This window comes from Geospiza fortis, unplaced genomic scaffold, assembly GCF_000277835.1.
Source record: "Geospiza fortis unplaced genomic scaffold, GeoFor_1.0 scaffold188, whole genome shotgun sequence".
Classification (NCBI taxonomy): Eukaryota; Metazoa; Chordata; class Aves; order Passeriformes; family Thraupidae; genus Geospiza; species Geospiza fortis.
In genome coordinates, this window is record NW_005054337.1 from 5,181,510 (window position 1) to 5,200,805 (window position 19,296).

A 19,296-nucleotide genomic window follows, 5' to 3' on the forward strand; every position below is an offset into this window, starting at 1 on the left:
GTGGTTGAAGTGTCTCTGACATGGAGTGGAGCTAACGAGGACTGAGGGTCAAGTTCTGCCCTCAGTTAAATCAGCAAAGTGATGAATTCAAATTCTGCCCTCAGTTAAATCAGCAAAGTGGTGAATTCCATTGGTGCAGTCACAAACTGGAACTAAAGGCCACTTCTCAGCATTCCCATTCCAACAGTGGGCAAAAGCCTTGCCCACAGCAAGATCAGCTACTTTATGTATTTATGGCTTGAGATGGGATTACTGTGTCCAGCAAAGCAGAGCACCACTCTAGCAGGGATGTTTGGATATCCTGTTCCATGGAATTTGCATTCCTCTGGGGTTTTTTGCTGCTGGGAGCTCTCGACAAGGCTAAATGTACCCAGGGAAGCTGCTGGGAACTTCAAAGCGTGGTATCTCTGAGGGATAATTTTCCTTCTGAATGTTTCCAGTGGGAATTTCTAACAAGTTGGCAGAGCAAATTGTGAGATCACCTTCTGACGTGTGTTGCTAAGAAGAAAATGAGTTAATACCTGACTGAGATGAATAGAATATTTAGGTATTTACACCTTTCTTCAGGCTGTCTTCCAACTCAGACAGGCATAGATTATGTCATTCACAGTCACACAGTTTTCCAAAATGTTCTTCCTATAAAAGACATACTTAATTTTTTACTTTCTTTATTAATTTAGTTAGTTCCTTATTTTTTATGAATATTTATATTCTGGGGGATGAAAGAGGCATTTGGAGGCAGCACTGATAAACAAATTCACTATATTTGTCCTAATTGAAGTGCTGTTCATAATCAATATGAGGTACTGCCAGGAGGATTTTCTGCTGAAAATAAAGATAACTATATGTAGCTATACATACATCTCCTTTGTATTTCAGTAAATATTATGATTTGTGGACAAATGGTCAATGGTCAAAGGGTCAGTGTTTACCCAGTTAGAAACTAATACCTGAGAGCCATTTATCTCTGCAACGACACTGCCAGCATCCAGAAAGATTCTATGATTTACTTTGTTTGAAAAAAATCTAGGCAAAATATAATATTGATATAGTGGGCACATTCTTGAAAAAAATAGAAATATCTCCTCAGTCCTGAGATTTTCTTTGATCTCTCTTGTATTTATTGACTTCATTGTTTTCATAAATAAAGTATTTAGTTTTTTGTTGTACATTTAACAACATCTACTGAAATATGTCCATTCCTTTATTTTTCTTATGTGAAGTACTATTTCCAGGTCTAATTTTTCCTCAGTGAATAATAAATGCCTTGAGAAATGTCCCTATGGTTGTCAGAACGGATGTGAAAAGTTAAAAATGCCTTTTTTTTCCTGTATAGATTAAAGCCATTGGCAAATTTAATAATTTGTAGAGGAGATGATCCCTGTTTGCAGAATAGAAAGTTTGTTCTTTGGTGCTTATATGTAATACCTGCTGTCAAACAGCCCCACATTTCAATCCAGCAGTGTCTGCGTTTGCTGGAAGTGCTTCCCCTCCCGACATTGGAAAGCTCCTTGGGATAACTTTGGAGGACAGATATTATTACTATATTTAATTTTTGAAACTCCACTGGAAAAGTTAAGCACTTGAAGAAATCCCTACACTTATTACATTCAACTTTTCCCCTTGTAAGAAATGACTGGAGAGTTTGTGCTTTTAATTATTATCATTCTCCCCTGAAATTATAGGCAGAGCACTCAGTGACATTCGAAACATAAATTACTGGCCTGCAGCCTTGTGCTACTGTTTCTCTATCTCTCTGCCAGGGCTTCAAATCAATTTTCTGCATTTCTTTCAGATTTTCTGAAGAAAATTGTGGAAAATAGCTGTTGGCACATGGCATTTTTCCACAATGGTTAGAACTGTTGAATGGTGCTGTAATGGGCTGCCTTGGAGAAACCAGCCCCATTAAAATGCCAGCCTCAGATGGATCAGAACACTCTCTCAATTGGAATTTCATAACTTTTCCACAGGAAGAGCAACATAATTTTCCTTGGTTTTGCCTGTAGTCCTGTAGCTTTGCTTAAAAATAAAATTAGCTGCCTCCTAATTTTAATTTTTTCTCTCTTCTCTTCTCTTCTCTTCTCTTCTCTTCTCTTCTCTTCTCTTCTCTTCTCTTCTCTTCTCTTCTCTTCTCTTCTCTTCTCTTCTCTTCTCTTCTCTTCTTCTTTCTCCTTTTTTCCCCCCTCTTTGCTTTATTTTGCTGAAGTTCCAACCACATTGCCCACTAACTTTAGGTGATTTCCGAAGGATTTGGGTTGTTTCTTTTTTCTTTACTCTGATTTTGTCCAGGTTATTCTTTTACAAAGTAACCTGGAAATTATTTTCTTTTATTTTTTTTTTTTTTTTTGCAATCATTCTTTCAGTCAGTAAAATGCTTTTCCTCAAAAGTCTCTCTGATATGTTTTCAGGTGGCACTGGTCATACAGAGCCATCACTTTCAGACTGGGAGCACCTTTAACTCTATCCTGGCTGCCCTGGGATTTAAATTCACAGCACTGGCCAGCACTGAAGAATTTTACCTTCAAGTTTGGCTGATTTTTTGGGTTTAGAGTCAAATCCCACAAAACCTATTAAGAGACAAAAAAAAAAAAAAACAAAAAAAACAACCAGAACCAAAAAACAACCAGAAATGAAGGAACCTTTCAGTCTGTAAAGCAGACCTTGAGCATTTGCAGTGGATTGCATGGGATGAGTTCCTGGGAGGGAAGAAGAGCAAGGCTCCATGCAAGACAGCAGATTGCACAAGAGCTGTGGCCCAGAAGAACCAGGGAAGAAAATTCTAGGATTTCCAAGGAAGAATTTTTTGCTGCTCCCATTGTCCTGGTCAAATGTAGAGCTGGTTCAAGGAAAATAGGACAATATTATGAACCTACTTACAGATAAGTTAATTCAGTATGGCAAAAGCTTAAAGAAACAAGGTCACATCTCAGCTTCTCCCTAAAACTGGTTCTTCCCAATGCCCTAGGGAGAGTCAGCTTTTGGGTTCTTGATTTTATGTTTCATTGCAAGGAGGCAATGTAATGCCATATGTGATAAAGCCAAGACCTGAACTTGACACAAGAGTGGTGAAAGTTTGGTGGGTTACCCAGGTCTGGGTACTTGAGATACATCCAACCATGATTTCAGATCATGTATTTGAGGTCAGAATATCCAGCTGCTGGCTGGCCTGGTGCCTGCTCTGCCAGGGCAGGAGGAACTGCTGCAATGTCCTTGTACAAGGCTCGTTTCAAAAGGGAAAAGCGAGTTAACCTATGGGTGTTCCAGCTTGTGCGGAGTAATGAGTTGCTATCTTCGTTAACAGAAAGAATGCCAAAGAGGCTAAATGAGTCAGAGCAGGCAGAGACACAATCCTTTAATGACTTGAACAGGAGCTGGTTTGTGATGTGAGGTTATTGATAATCCCAGGGTTTATATAACAGCCTGATTCTGGGTCAGGGAGCAGCAAACACACGCTCCTGTGTGCACACACTCGCTCGCTGTAAGGCGACACACTCCTCAGAACAGATGGCTCCAGCCCGGGCTGAGCACATGCACTCAGGGAAAATGACTTTTTTTTCAGCAGGGTAAGTCCTCCTTCCTGCTTTTGCACCTCAGTGTGCAGGGCAGATGTTGATTTTTTTAAGTGATCAGTTTTGCAAATGTTCACCTGGGCTACTGCGACACCGAATCATTTTAATTCTCCTCAAGAAACTCCACATTTAGAGTTTTAGTAATTTTTTTAGAAACCCTACAAATACCTTTTCTGCAGCTTGAGAAACAGTCTCTTACTTTTCTATTTCTATTTTCTATTTCTTTTTCCTATTTTTTCCATGTCTGCTGGGGAGTTTGACACCCAGTCTGGTATCATGATGCTGGACCTGGAAGTGAGGGAACCACACTGAATGAAATAACCATCACCTCTCACCTTTTATTTTTATCCTACTGTTGGGTTTGTATTGTTCAGGAAGGTGGTTTACTTTCCCAGAAAGGTAATACTAAGGTAAAGAATGGATCTAGCATCACAAAAAAACCTTTTAATAGCAAAGCTAATTTCCCTTTTACCTTAATAACCTTTTTAGTAACAGTGTAACATCAATAAAGGATAATTAATTTCCTTTAGCCATGCCAGCATGCCAGTGCAAAGGTGAGTCTGGATCCTCACCTGGTTTTGCTATCCCAATGTCAGTCATTTTGCAGGATGCAGTTTCTAGAAGCTCTCACACCTGGCAGGGTGTCAGCACTGCCACTGGCACCCCTGCCAGCACTGTCTGACCTGATGTTTACGGTTCTATAAAAGTCAGTTTATGATATGAGGGAAAATTTGAAGCATTTTGGATTCAGTAACAATTGTGGCTTGAACAGCCTACCTTAAATTCCCTCCCTGAGAATCCTTAAAATCCCAGGCCTAATCCTCTTGTGGTCTCCATATGGACTAGCCTATTACTAAATAAAATACATGAAACTAAAAAATCACCCAGAAAAATGTCCAGAATGACACTTTTAATGATGTCTGTAAGAAGTTGACCGTATGTTTATCCTCTAAATTGCCAGGCATTCTTTTTTAATGTACGCTTATTCAGAGTGAGTTGCTTTTTTTTTTTTTCTTCTTTGCCCAGATAACAAAAATACTTCCAGATAAAGAGGAAGGTGAGAACAGACATCAACCTAAGCCCAGCTCTCAGACCTGTTGCTATCTCATTACAGGTAGTGGTCAGTGAAGGAACTACTGCTGGTGAAAAATTCTCACATTTCCGCAGAATTGCTGCTTGGGAAGCCTGGTAAAAAAACTTAAAAAAACTTAAAAAACCTCAGCAGAGCTGGACTTTGGGTTGTCACCAGCCACATTCAATAAAGCCGCGCTGAAAAGCAGAACACCAAAGACTCAAACTCCATTCTGCCTTCTGCCATTGCCGCTCACGGGGGGGAGGCACAAAGTGGAAGGGAGGAAGAAAAGCCTTTACCAAGAAAAGCCTTTACCAAGTGGAGCAGCCCTGCAGAGGGGTTTGAGAGGGCGGGTGGTGATGCCTGAGCACGCTGCAGGTGCTGAGCTGCTCCCAGAGGCAGCGCAAGTGTTGGCACGCACAGGTGCCAGGAGCTGGAGCCTGCGGTGCCAACTGCAGCGGGCAGGAGCAGAGCCAGGAGCTGCAGGGCAGCCCAGATTGGATCTCTGCAACACCCCCCGCATGAAGGAGGGCTGTGCTTCCTCGCTGCGAGCTGGCAATGCCCTCCCTCAAGTCTTGTTTGTCAAAAGTCTGCTCGGTGCAGGTGTAAAAAGCCGGCGTGGGGCATTGCAACAGGAGTATTCTGCCCCTTCCCTCGTGCTCCTCATCCGTGGTGGTGCTGCTGCTGTGAAATGGTTCCTAGAAAGCTCAGGACTGAGCCAAAAGTACAGCTGAGCTGGTGTCCTGTTGCATTGGCAAGCACAGTGACTGCATGTCATCGAACTCCCAGCATTCACAGCGCTGAGAATAGCAGGAATTTTCCCTTCTTGCACAAAATGATATATTCCTCCCTAAGCTACGGAAAAGAAACAATGAGGAAAGGAGATCAGGTTTGCCAAGAGCAGCGCATCCCTTTCATTTCAGTGTTCTCTCTGACATGTAAAAAATGCATAATAATTACAGAAAGGAACTAGCAAGCACTTCACAGTTTGGAAATAAAGTCAAAATATTTCTGACAAAATATTTTTTCCGCCAGAGAGAACCCAACCTGTGTTTTGCTGAAAACAGAAATGAATCAATGGCAGTAATTTTGGACAGATTATTCAGGCTAAAGAAACAAGAAAAATACCAGGAAAGGTCTATATCAAGCTCCAGAGGTCAGGAGTTCTTCTGATGTCCTTTCAGTAATTTTAACAGAGTATCTAGGTTCATTTCTATGCGCCATGAGGGGTAATGATGAGGGTTAGAAACAGGCTTTAGAACAGTAAGAAAAAAAATTAAAGTGGGAAAAGAACTATTAAAAGAAACTATATAAAGTCCCAAAAGCCCTTTCCATGGAATCCTGCAAGGCTGGAGACAGCCCTGCTGCCCCAATTTGAATTTTCCTCTTCCCTCTGCTGCATGAATGCACCACTCACATGTTTGCTGTGTCTCATTTAGTTGCACAAAAGTGAGTGGGTGAAATAGTTTAGATGAAAGAGAGTGTGTGGCAAGAGATCAAGAAAATAATTACTGCTGTGATCCACTGTCAGAGCTAAAAAATCTCAATTAAGGGAGAGGATGAGCAGGAAAAGCTGTTGGAAGGGAAGGAAAGGGATGTATATGTATGTACACACACACACACACACACACACACACACACACTCTTTCTTGGTCTTGTGTTTTCAAAGAATACTCTTGAAAATAGTCCAGCAAGTCCTTTGGCTATGATCCCCTCCCCACCCTGGAGTTAGTTTGGTTTCTCAGAAACTTCAGAAGTTGGCTCAGGTCTTGCTTTGCACAAAGGTTTGACAGCATCCTCCAGGATGGTCATTCATGTTGCAGCAGGCAGTTGAGTGAGCTGACCTAATGCAAACCCGTGGAGACTTCACAATGAGCAGCATCCCTTCTTTTCAAGCATCATACTGAGCAGCAAGAAGCCTTTCTCATTGAGGGGATCCAGGGAGCTGTGTGGCTGAGGATGAAATTCCCTTTGCCTGGGATGGCTTCCTGCCTCTTTCCTGGGGCAGCTGGTGACCAGGACCCTTCCTAGGACAGAACAGCCCTTTGGGGCAATATCTGATGGCAGTTGTTATCTCAGAAGTGTTAATGCTACAGTGATGGGGGCTTTGGGGGTGGGTCATGCCTGCTGGTCATGGTAGGGGTGGAGACTACAGGCAGCAGGACTTTCATGTCTCACCTCAGTAAAAATGAGGCTGATGTGCTGCAGATGAGGCTGTGAATGTGAGCACTGCGGGGACATCAGTGAGCCCGGTGGGGATGGGTGTGAGCCAGGGCACAGAGCTGCTGCACACAGAGTCCCTGAGCTATATTTGCACAGGGTTTATGTCTCACAGCAATGGCACACAAATCTGTCACCTGCACGGGTATCTGAGCCTGCCTGGCTGAGAACAGCCATACATTCTGCAGCAGGGATCACACATGCCCTCAAAGTGTGCTTTTAGAACACTAGCACAGATACGTGCGCATGTGTAAACTGGGGAATTACATCTCTTCCCCTCTGCTTCTGCTTGGCAAGCGAATCCCATTTCACTTGTTGTGCAGTGACACCTCCTGTGCATTCTCAGCAGCCAGCAGCCCCAGAGGTCAGGCACAGGGTGGGACAGTGGCAGGGAGCACAGGGGGCTGGAGGGGACCTCACCTCCCACTGGACAGGTGTGGCAGCACCTGTGCTCACACCCACCTCATGCAGGCTCAATGATGGCTCACAAAGTGAATTTTTTTGAAGGCAGACAATGAGGAGAAGTTGGTTTGCCCCATCATTTGCCCACACAAAATGCACGGAGAGGATTTTACATACAAATAAATACCTGCAAATTTTCCCCCTGAGCAGAAAATCCAACCTTCCTGGGTATTGAAATTGTGCTTTGATGTTACAGGGCAATGTGGTCACCAGCACCTGCTGGCGTGTGCAAGATGTGAGTGCCAGGCCTGCTGCTAAAGAGCCTCAAGGAAGCATCCTGATGGAAAATAAATAATTAGTAAATAAATAAATAAATAAATGAACCCAAGCTGCAATTAAATATGCATTGTGAGTGTCTCCCATTTCTGAGCATGAAAATCTGTCTGAACTCAAAACTTTAGCATGCAAAAGCCTAAAATTCTCTCTGTGGGTATGTATACCCTGGTGCTGGTGTCAGCATGCAAACAGCATGAAGACTGCACTAATGCAGCCTTAAATGCATCTATGTAAAAAAATACAGGTTTAGGATGAGTGTGGAGAATTGATCCTTGGAAAAATGGGACATTACAGAAGCTGTAACTCATGTCCTTTCTTCTTGCAGGCAGAAGTTTGTCACAGTCTCTGCCTAGGGTTTAAAAATGTCCACAGCAGTGGGTGGACCTTTAATGTCCACAGCTGTAATGTCACAGCTACAGAAAATATCAAAGCTACAACAGAAAGCACAGTGTTGCAAGCTCCCTAACTAGGTTCAGTCAGAGTTGGGGGTTTTTTTTGGATTTTTTTTTTCTCCTGGGAAACTCCTGCCTCTACAGGGACCTCACATCTGCTGAGGCTGTTGTGATGTACCCGTGGGTGGTTCAAGGTGTGGAGCCATGTCACCATTCCAGTTAGAACATGCTGGTCACAATGTCCTATCAAAGAGAGCTGCTTGCAAAATGACTGTCAGATGAACCCTGTGCAAGGGAAGGGAACATAATGGTTTGTGTGTGCCCGTATCCACTGAATATCCCTGTGGCAGCCTGTATCCTCCTACCTTTCTGCTCATTCCACCGCTTCATTCCAGCCCACGTGGAGGAAAAAACGTCTTTTAGCTTCTACACCGGTGTGAAACTATCCCCTGTAGAATTGCCAAGGAGGGTCCCCAGTGCTCCCTGTGTTTGTCCTGCACTCAGTGCCCCACAGCTGTCTCAGGAGCACATCCAGAGAGGAACCTCCAAGCCAGAGTGGCACATCTTCTTGTTAATACCAAAAGAAGTAGAATGCCTCTAAGTTTTACCACAGAGTGTTGCCACCTGAAAAGGACCTTCCCCACTCTTCCAGCCATCTATGCTGCTGGCAGGAGTGCCAGTGTGGGATGACTTCCCTGTGCAGTAAATGTGAGTGGAAATGTTTGCCTGCTTAGCATGTCCTGTGCCATAAATCTCCACACGGGCTCTTAAGGAAGCACATGGCATGAGATCTCTGACGTTTCCCTCTTGTCTGCCTGAGCTGGAGAGGAGCCCTGATGTTAATTCTAAGTCCACAGATCCCCTGTGTGGCTGCAAAGGCTCTGCCTGTGCTGCTGCTGGAGAAGGGCAGCATTGCTTGGCCACCAGGAGCCAGCCCTGGGGCAGCTGGTGTGAGAGGAGAGGAGCAGGGCTGTGTCACCCAGGAGCCCTGACCACGCTGTCCTGGCATTCCACCACGCTGTCCAGGCCATTCCAAGCGCCATCACAGCTCCTACACCTTTTGGCACCCCTCTTAGAGCAGTGGCTGTTGCCTTTTCTGATCCATGGGCTCTCCCAGGTGCTTTCCAAAGCAGCTCCTGCCTCTGAACTGCTTTTCTTGGTTATTTGAGCCAGTGTTTCAGGTCCAGGCCAAGGATCTAGAGAGGTTTACAAATCCTGCATGGTTTTAGAGGTACTGTAGGAAGTCTCATCCTTAATTTCCCACAGATCTAGTCCATCAAACTCCAGCTGGGGATCAGCACTATCAACTTTGATTCAAACAATAACCATGCAATGCTATATGGGGAGAGGCAACAATTGATAAACCATCACATGACACCAATATTCTTGATAAATCTAGACCTGTGAGATGTTGACCACATTTATCTAGCATTCACATCCATGGGAATCAGAAATTCCTTGCACTTCTCAGCACTTTGCAGTGTCAGGACCTTCTAACTTCAGAACAATGGGCTATGGCTTTCTGCCTTTAAACTTCCCTGAAACAGATATTCTGTGCCACATATTTTCAATTACTACAGAGGATTAAAAAAATCTAGGTCTGGGATGTGAGTCATGGAGTTCAAAGTAGGTCCAGGACTGAAATTTCTCTAGCACTTAGGAGCATTTTGGCTCGATCTCATCAGGCCTGAAATTCCATTACTTTACTCTCATGTGCAAATAATCACTGCAATAGTTTCAATCACTGCTAACACAGATATTACTTGAATAAAACGGTTCATTTGTTTTAAAGACCTAAATCAACACTCAATCCATATATTTTAAAAACTATAAAAATTATTGAAGGACATGTTACATGGCGTGAAATCTATTTGGGGGAGGTCTTTGCTCCAGAGGCTTTTTGAAGTCACCAGAACCCTTTGGCTGAGTTATCCCTGTGTGAATCATGCAGGCACCTCTCACTCCTCTCCCTCCCCTCACCTGTGCAGACAGCTCTGCCCTCTGCAGCAGGTGACAGAGCAATCCTGGGCACCCAAACTCTGACAGCATGGCTGGGAGGGCACTTTCACTGGGGTGAAACAACCACAGGGATATAAACGGTGCTTCAAATCCCCCAATCCCTCAATCATGTTTCCATCATGTGAATATATACAACAATCATCTTCATGGTGTGTGTGTGGGGGGGGGGTTGGTGTGAAATCAGAACTCTGGGAGCAGTTTTAATGAAGGTTCATCCGAGGTAAAGCAGTAAGCTGAAGGCCACATGTTGGTTTTATTGCAACTTCCCCCCTTTGCTTGGAGCCCAGCAGTTCCCTGGGAGCCCTTCATGCCTGCACACAGACACACCAAGCAGGAGAGGCTTCCCTGCCTATTCCCTTTCATAGTCTGTCTGTGCTGGCATGCTCTTGTCTTGCTTCATAAAACCTGTTGAAAGGCAGTCAATTCATTAATCTTTTGCCAAGAGGCATTAAATGCCAAGCAGGGAGAGACGATAATGACTTGACAGTTCATAAGAAAGGGCCTGATCCTGCAAGGGGCTGGGGGTGGGAGCCAGCGGGGAGCCCTGGTTTGCTGCATGGCTTTGGAAGAGAGGCCAGGAACGTGCAAGGGTGTGATGAAGCCGTGATCATGGTGCTGTCCTGTGAGCTCTCTGCATCATGAGCAGTCTGACACATCCCCCAGCACTCTGCACGGGGAGGGGTTAGCAGGGATGATGCTTCAAAGTGCGCAGGGGACATCTCAGTGTGCTGCTAACGGGAAGCTGGCTCTTCTCTGCTCCTGAGGCTCACCAAGAGAGTCCTGGCAGTGGGGAATGCAAACCATCTGCAGTGAGCACCTGCACTGCCTGCTGCAGCTTTACCCTGCCTGATCCAGGGCTGCAGGCGGTGCTGGGAGCAGGGCAGCTCAGCCTCTGCACCCATCTCTCCTTCCACACATCTCCCCATCCAAGAGCCCACAGGAGCACTGGGAAGGGAGCAGGAAGGAGAACTGCCAGCTCCAGGCAATTGGGCAGCCTGAGTCAGGCTGCAAATAGGCAATGGGGTTCACTGCAAGCACGTGGGTTTAGAGAATCATAATTTTCAAAGCTTTTTTAAATTGGATTTTTAGATTTTAGAGCTCAGACTTCTGTGCCTTTTTCAATGTTGTGATGGAGGTTATAAATGTTTAAAGAAACAAGGAGGAAAAGAGTTCTTCACAGGGTTTAATGATTCGAGGAGCTGGAGCTTTACTAATGAAACTGCAATTATCACTGGACTTGCATTAAGCTAATCTTGAGTGGGGATTGCTGAGGTCAACCAGAGTTTCCAAGAGGTCCCACAGACTCCAGGGCAGTCAGTGATGCTGAAGTGATGCTGAAAATCAAGCACACTTGGCCTCCTTGGTGTACAGTGGAAGTGGATCAATACTGAATTAGAGGTGGATAAACTGCATTTAACTATATTTAACAATACCACTGATAGCACTTAAACTTATTAGGTACCAATTATCCCTCAGTTTCACGGCAGCTTGCCTCCGTCTCATATCTGCAGCATGTGACTGCTCCAGCCAGAGTCTGCAGCAGAGCTGACAGGGTTTTGTCCCTCAGCTGATGAAATCACAGTCAAGGTTTGCAGAAACTTTTTTCCTGAGTCATTCATCAGTTTTAAATTCCCCAAAATGAAGTCAAGCTGTGGTGTGCCATTCTTTCTGATTTAAAGTGCCTTTCTCAACTTAGGCACTCTCTCCTTTTTGAAGGCAGAAGAAAAATCTGAATAGGAAAACTGGTTTGGTGCTTTTATTACCTGGTACTGGCAATAGGCTTCAGAAGCAAAATCCACTCCTTTGTAATGGGGTCTGTGAACAGAGTTCCTTCACACTTATGCAAGGTGATTCCTTGAACATATGTGATGTACAAGGCATTCTCCATATAAGGCTGCCAGTCTCCACTGCAAGCAAGATTGGTCTTTGCTGGTTTTGTGCATATGCCTCTAAACTGATTGAATGTTTTTAATTGGATGTCCTTTCTCTCCTCACTGAAGGCAGCCCAGTTTAGTTAACAAACACCTCTGCTCTGTGCATCCCTCAGTCAGAGGTTATCTGCACTGAGCCTTGCAAGCTCCCTGCTGCTCGTGGCTTCCCACAAAGCAGGTCAGTCACTTCTGATGGCAGGAGAGGATAACCCAAATTTCAAAAAGCACCTTGATATTCATGGAACCACCCTCCAGGGCCTCGCTGCTTCCCACAGTTGGTGTGCTGGGTGGCAGAGGTGGATGATGGCACTGCTGAAGCTCCTGGCATGTCCTGGCTCTCTGCATGTGAAAGGCAGGAGAGGATGCCTAGAGCAGCCTGTCCTTGTTGGCCTCTAATCCATCCAAACCCAATGAGATCGAAGCCTCAGTGGACAGCAGCAGCCACATCTGGGCTGTGTGTAGGGTGCCAGCAGCTCTGGCAGGGGCTGCTCTGTTCAGGTCAAGGTGGGATTGCAGTGCAGGAGCTGAACCAGCCCTGGAGTGGCTGCTGCCCAGGGAGCACTGGGGGCAGACAGTGCCTGTCACTGCTGGGGACTTCTGATCCTCATGGCTGGGCACATGAGCCTTGCAAGTCTTTCCAAAGGTCATGGAAAAGCAGGAGGAGAACAACTTGAACATGTTGGAGAAGGAGGAGAAGAAAATGGGTGGCATCTTTTTCTGGCTCATCCTGCTCTCATTGGTACGAGCAGGCAGGGGTCCAGTGCTCAGACATCTCGAGATCATGATTCTTCTCAAAAATTACTTTATTTACAGTGTGTAACTCAGTAGCCAGGAACTGAGGGAGTGCCCAATGACCCAGAGACAGCCTGTCTCCTTGACCTGCATGCAAAGAGCCCATGCCTTCTCTGGAGGATGCTCTGCCAACCCAGATCTCTACCACTGTCTCCCCTTGCAGGAAGGGCTTTCCTCCCTGGTTCCAGTGGCCAGGAGTGGAAGAGAAGCTTTGTGGCAGGAGGCAGGTGGTTCTTCTGGAGGCCAGCTCTAAGAAAGAAAGGCAGAAATAATCTCAGGTTGTAGAGGAAAGAACAGGTTTTTGCTGTTCCTTCAATCTTTCTCCTTTGACCAAATGTTTCTCCTTCCTCCTTTGAACTTTGAGCACAGCTGGGGTCTGTCCCCACCATCCCCAGGGTTCACCAGCCATGAGTTCACCTTCAGCCAGGGATTTTGGGTAAGCCAGTGATTCCCCTCTCCCTCCCTGAGCATGTTCTCATGGTCAAATACGCTGAAGCCACACAGCAGAAGGATTCCCCTGCCCAGCTCTGCACGGTGTCTTTTGCCCTGCATCCTTGGCAGGCGTGGTGTGGGGAGGGCTGGCTGTGGGGGATGCACTGGGCTGCTGCCAGGAGGGATGTACCAGCACGGAGCAGCCCGGGTTTCCTGGATACACCCTGTCTTGCAGCTATCTGCAGCTCTGGAGCGTTTGGTTCAGCCTCTCCCCAGTGCTGCAGCCTCAGCCCGGCCTCTTTCTGGCAGACTTGTTTATCTGGGTGTTACATTGCTGCAGGCCAAGGCTCAGTTTCTGTTGTACTTGTGCCAGGGTACACAGCCCTGGCAGCTCTCAGCACATGGGAGGAGTGTCGTTTTATCCCAAGGCTCCCTCAGGAATTGATAACTGTTTAACACAGCATCAGGGGGAGAGGATGGAGTGACTGCAGGAGTCCCAACACACGGAGGGGAAATGTACCCTGGGAGCGGGAAGAAAAGGCTGGACTTAAAGTACATGAATAATAAACTTGGGTGCTTCAAATCTTTATTTTTTGATACGGTGGTGGTGGTTGTTACCTCCAAACTTGGATTAATGAATCCCCTGTAGCTATTCTGCTTTGACTAGATCTGGCAAAGATTATGTTAGAGAGAAAGGGAGTGGGGAGATGGAGGAAGAAAAAGCACCACTTACCAGCATGCTTATACAGATAGGAGCTAAAAGGTGTAACCTGATAAGAAATCTTTCATTTCAGGCAATGCAAGCCCTGTACAGTCCCTCTGGGTCTCTTAAAGAGAGGCTCTTTGGAGCCTCCCAAAAGCACATTGAGCTATGAAAGTGTCAGGAGCTGATTATGCAGCAGGCTGAAGGAGCCAGGGTGCCCAGCTGAAACCAAGGATAAGTTCTGTCCCCAGAGCAGCTCTGGAAGCTTTGCAAGCAGGATGGAAACTCCCCAGGTGTCCCCTGGCCCAGCCCTGAGCCTGCAGTGCCGTGCAGGTAATTCTGAGCTTGGGCAGCCTCAGGAGGATGCAGCTCTCAGGACAGATTTGAGTGTTCCTCAGTGCAGCAGTCACACCATCTGTGCAAGTGGCAGATCAGCTGTGACAGCATTATTTGCAAAACTTTACGTGGAAAATTATGGTGGTTTCATATCCCCCTGTACTGAAACCTGCCTTTGCTGATTGGGACCCAGGCACTTTGCAGAGCACTTTTGGTTGCAATGTGCAAATTTCAAATATGACCAAAGCAGTAAGGCACAGGGTGAAAACAAGGAAACAAATATTTTTAATGTTCAGTGTTGGTAGTGGCAGTGAAAGGTGGAAGAAATTCAGGCAACCAACAGATTCCTCTGCACCCAGTTCACATCTGTTCACAATTCACTGCAACCTGCCAAACAATTAAAAACAACAACCTGTTTTATTAGCTGTCACATCCCATAAAATATCTCAGGGCCCTTCATCAGCAGCTGACACCCTGTCAATAATAGCTCTCTGGGTTAAAAAAAAATGTTCACAGTGTTATTTCAATGTCTGGCTCTCAGAGGTTTATCTCCAGTGGCCATCACAAGAGTACTCAAACACCAAATGCAAGGTTAACAACTTTACAATTAAGGATGTGAAAGATATATAGATGTTATTTTCATCCCACCCTGAGTTTGAGAAATGCAGGTCTTGGAGGCTGGATTGCTCCATGGCTGGTCCTGCAGGGAGAGGTGCATGGGCTGAGCTGTGGGCAGGCAGATGCTTGGCCTTGACCAGGTACAGCTACAAGACAATTCCTGCAGTGTGAGTAGGAGCCCTGGCTTTGCTCAGCCTGGTACCAGTCTGAAGATCTAACCACCCATTTAAAGAAGGTTTGATGGGAAAAATATGCTCATGATACTCAGATGCTGCCCCTGCCCTTTCTTGTGGCACTTCTGGCACCACACTCATGAACTCACTGGGCATTGCACTGTCCTTGTTTAGCCCTGGCAGTCCCTGTCCTGCTGCCAGTGCTCCCCTCCAGCAACTGCAAAATGTGCAAGGCATCCAATCTGAAACAGATTAATCCCTTCAGCACAATCCCAAGTCTGCCAAGGCTGCCAAATTCTCCCTTTTTCACTTCCCACAGGAACAGACTTCCCACAAAGTTTCCTTTATAAAATGTGCTTTTCAGAGTTTTAAAAAGCTGAATTCACCTACATTTGAGAATATGATGTCCAAGGCTGAAATAAAGACAGTAAATATGGAAATAAGCATTCTGAAAACATAAAGACTTACCAGATCTGGTTTTTAGAATTGAAGATGTGCGTGACTGTGTTCTGAAAATTATTTTTGTACCTTTTCATGCAAAAGGAAGAGGTTGCCCTCCTATTTTTAAATGCAAAGCCAGATGCAATCTAAAAACAAAAAAACAAATACTTTCTGTGCTCTGCATACTATACAGCCAGAGTGACAAGCCCTGTCCCATGGAGTTCACAGTTTAGGGAAACCAAAGGGAGATGAAAGGTCATGTCCAAGATCAAACATGAACTTGGCGGCCCAGCCTATGACTGCAGCCCAGGCCCTTTGATTCAGAACTACTGGTCCATTCCTTCCATCCTCTCCTGTCATGTTCTCTAATTTTCCATTGAGGCTGTATTTTTAGGCAGGTAACTTTACACTCAGTGCTGTTGTTTCATGTGCATGTACTTCCTATCTGGCAAAAGATAATCTGTGATTAAATCAGCTGGGATCAAACAAAGCAAAATGAGGAGGAAATCAGATACTAAAATCCTGTTAAACACCTCCTAAGCACCAGGAGGGGATGGCTGCAGCTCTCATCTCACAGGGGTTGCAGTGAGTCCCTAAACCACTGCAACTGCCCATGAGCCATGAATGGACCTGTGGCATCATACACATTTCTGGATGAAAGCTGGCTGATTTGCCTGAGATGATCTCAGTTTCATATACCTGTTTTTAGAGATATTTTCAGCATTGGTACAGTGTGACCGTGTTCACAGGGGTCCCAGGATGAGGGAAGAGACGAGGATCTGACTCCATGTTTCAGAAGGCTGATTTATTATTTTATGATATATATTATATTAAAACTATACTGAAAGAATAGAAGAAAGGATTTCCTCAGAAGGCTAGCTAAGAATAGAATAAGAAGGAATCCTAACAAAGGTTTGTGGCTCGGACTCTCTGTCTGAGCCAGCTGACTGTGATTGGCCATTAATCAGAAACAACCACATGAGACCAATCACAGATGCACCTGTTGCATTCCACAGCAGCAGATAACCATTGTTTACATTTTGTTCCTGAGGCCTCTCAGCTTCTCAGGAGGAAAACCCTAAGGAAAGGATTTTCCATACAAGATGTCTGTGACACTACAGCATGGTTGCCTAGTGTGGGGAAATCTGTGAGTCACATTCTGCCCAGTGCTGCCAGCACACATTCAGCACTACCATCAGGTGCAGCAGCATGGCCATAATCAAAGGCAGATTTTAGACCTGAATGGCTTGTATTAGCTTTGTTCTACGTGGATTTTTGTCCAGGTTTTAGGTTATATTATTCCTGGCATTACCCCAAGTGAAATAGGGTGTTGTGACCCCATTTTCTCCTCCCAGGGATCATGACTTGCTCTCAGTGAATGGCAATGTCTTGGTCACTTCCCAACATGACTCTGTCTTCTTCCAGAGAAGCTACTGGACTTCAGAAAGCAATTTCCATGCCAGGAATGTTTGAGACAGCAATGAGTGGCTTAATGCTCAGATCTCTGTGGCTTCATCCTGTTCCAAACCTCCCCATACACCTGCAGATGCAGCTTATGGATCTGTGCCCATAGTCACCCTCAGGGTGGCCTAGCACATGGCACACAGTGCTTTAACAGCAGAGTGGAGGTGGAATGACACTGTTTGCCTCTCTGTAGCATGAGTACATATTTTAATAAGAGCACAATTTTCTGCTGGTGCACATTCATGGCTTTGCAGTTGCATGCAGTTACTCACGGGCCTGGAAAGAGCCACAGCAACAGGCTGGGAAAAGGACAGATGTAAACAGAAGAAATCCGTGGTATTGGGGTGGTTCTTCATGGAAAAAAAAGAATAAAAAAGAACAATAAAAGACAAATGCTTTGGCTGTAGGTGTTTGCAAAATCCTTCATCCAATGATCACAAAGATTGGTGTGCCCTCAGTGATCCTAGAGGAGCCCATGTGGTATTGACCCTCCAGTCCTACAGGCAATTTCAAAAGAGCCTCAAGGAAGCTTCAATGGGATGCAAAAATTTTTCCTTTGGAAATCACAGCGTGGATGGTAAATCCTCTGTTGCATGGGGCTCATCCTCAGCATTTCTATTTAAAAAACATTCAGCAGTGGGAATAGCACGGGTAAACCTTGGGCAACTCTTTGAAACTCTAGGCCCTTGGTGATCTTAGCAGGTGAGCTGGGATAAATGGAGCAGCTCCGAGGGGCTCGGGGCACTCGCTCTTTAGGCAGCACTTGGGGCTGCTGGGGCAGAGGTGGGAGGCAGGGAATGAGCTTTGATATAATGATATAACGTCCCCTCTCGAACCTCAGGGAGCCCCCTCTCCTAATATTATTCTTTCTTCATTCTCAATTCAAACCAAAAGTGAAAACAGAAAGAAAATAACTCTCCTTTCTCTCCTCTCTTCCCTCACCCCCCCCCTCTCCCCTCCTGCTGCTGCTCCAGCAATGGGAGGGAAGGGAAAAGGGACGAGAGCCACTTAGATCAGTTTCATGCACAGGAGAAGCAAGACAGGAATTATTTTTCTTGTTAGCCTTTTTGTAAGAAGACAGACAACCCTTTCAGCCCAAATACAATATTGTAATTGCTCATATTCAACTGACAGAGGTTCCCAGATGAGCTCCACTGAGGCGTCATTTACTAATCTGTCATGTTCTATAGCAGCCGGCACAGAGCGCTGTAAAAGTGTCTTCTTCTCTTTAAGTTATTTATATAGTTGGCTGAAAGCGCTTTGCTTGTACAAACTAGAAACTATTAGATTAGACCAGCGGAGACAGCCAGAGGCAATCTTTTTAACAAAGTGAGTGGGATTCAAAGTAGGCTTGGAAAGCAAATATTATTTCACTGGAAGTCTATTAGAGGTAGTTCCCTGGATAACAAATAAGTGCTTTGTTAGCTTAGCTTGGAGAAATGCACCGGTCAGGTTGGCAGCAGCTGGGTCTAATGGTGAGCTGTGTGATAGGAGATGATAATTCTGTGATCAGAGCAACACATATGCCAGCTTTGCTCTCCCTTCCTTCACAGCCTGCCACATCCCTGGGTTTACTTGTTTAAAGTGCATGTCAGAACTTAGCAGCTGGGGATAACTCCATTTGTTTTAAAACTTCTCATCGTGACACGCGTGCACACACTGAAAGAAAAAGTATGGAAATGCAGCCCATCAGAAAGCAAATATTGTTCTCACCACAGAAGGCTGAAAGGTTGTGCCTGTTGGAGTGCTTTAATAAAAGTGGAATCTGGGCTCAAAACAAGTTTTAGGCAGAGAGCTCATCATGACAAACAGAAAACCAGACCCCAAGTATTAGATGAGATTGAAACATATTCATAAAAATATGCAAAACTAGTCATAATCACTATTAGCTGCTAATTCTGGAAAATATCAGTTTCATTCAGCCCCTGAGACAGCTGCTTTCAGTGACGGATAATGTGATTTTTCTCTGGTAGAGCATAAAATGTCCCTATGCTGTAAATCCATATCAGAGTGATTCCTAAAAGCAGAAACATGTCTGTATAACACCTTGGGATCTATTTCTTTCTTTGAGAGGTGCTCCATACATGTAAGAAGTTGTTTTTTTAATTTATTATTAATACCCACTTGCCTCCTTGGAAATTCCTTTTTGTAGCTTCCAGTCTGAGGGTTCAAAAATCCAAAATTATACATTTTCCTATGTACAAGGTGGATAAAAGTCAGACAATCCAAGGGATGGCTAAAATGCAAATGGACAGATGATGATATTTACAAAGCAAAAGCCTTGTTGTTCCTGGCTGTGGTCTAGATTGCTAGAGACACCAGAGGGCTTCCCAAAAGGTCATTACTCAACTCCACTCCTTGTATTCACATACAAGACTGGCTCCAGGCTGGAAGCA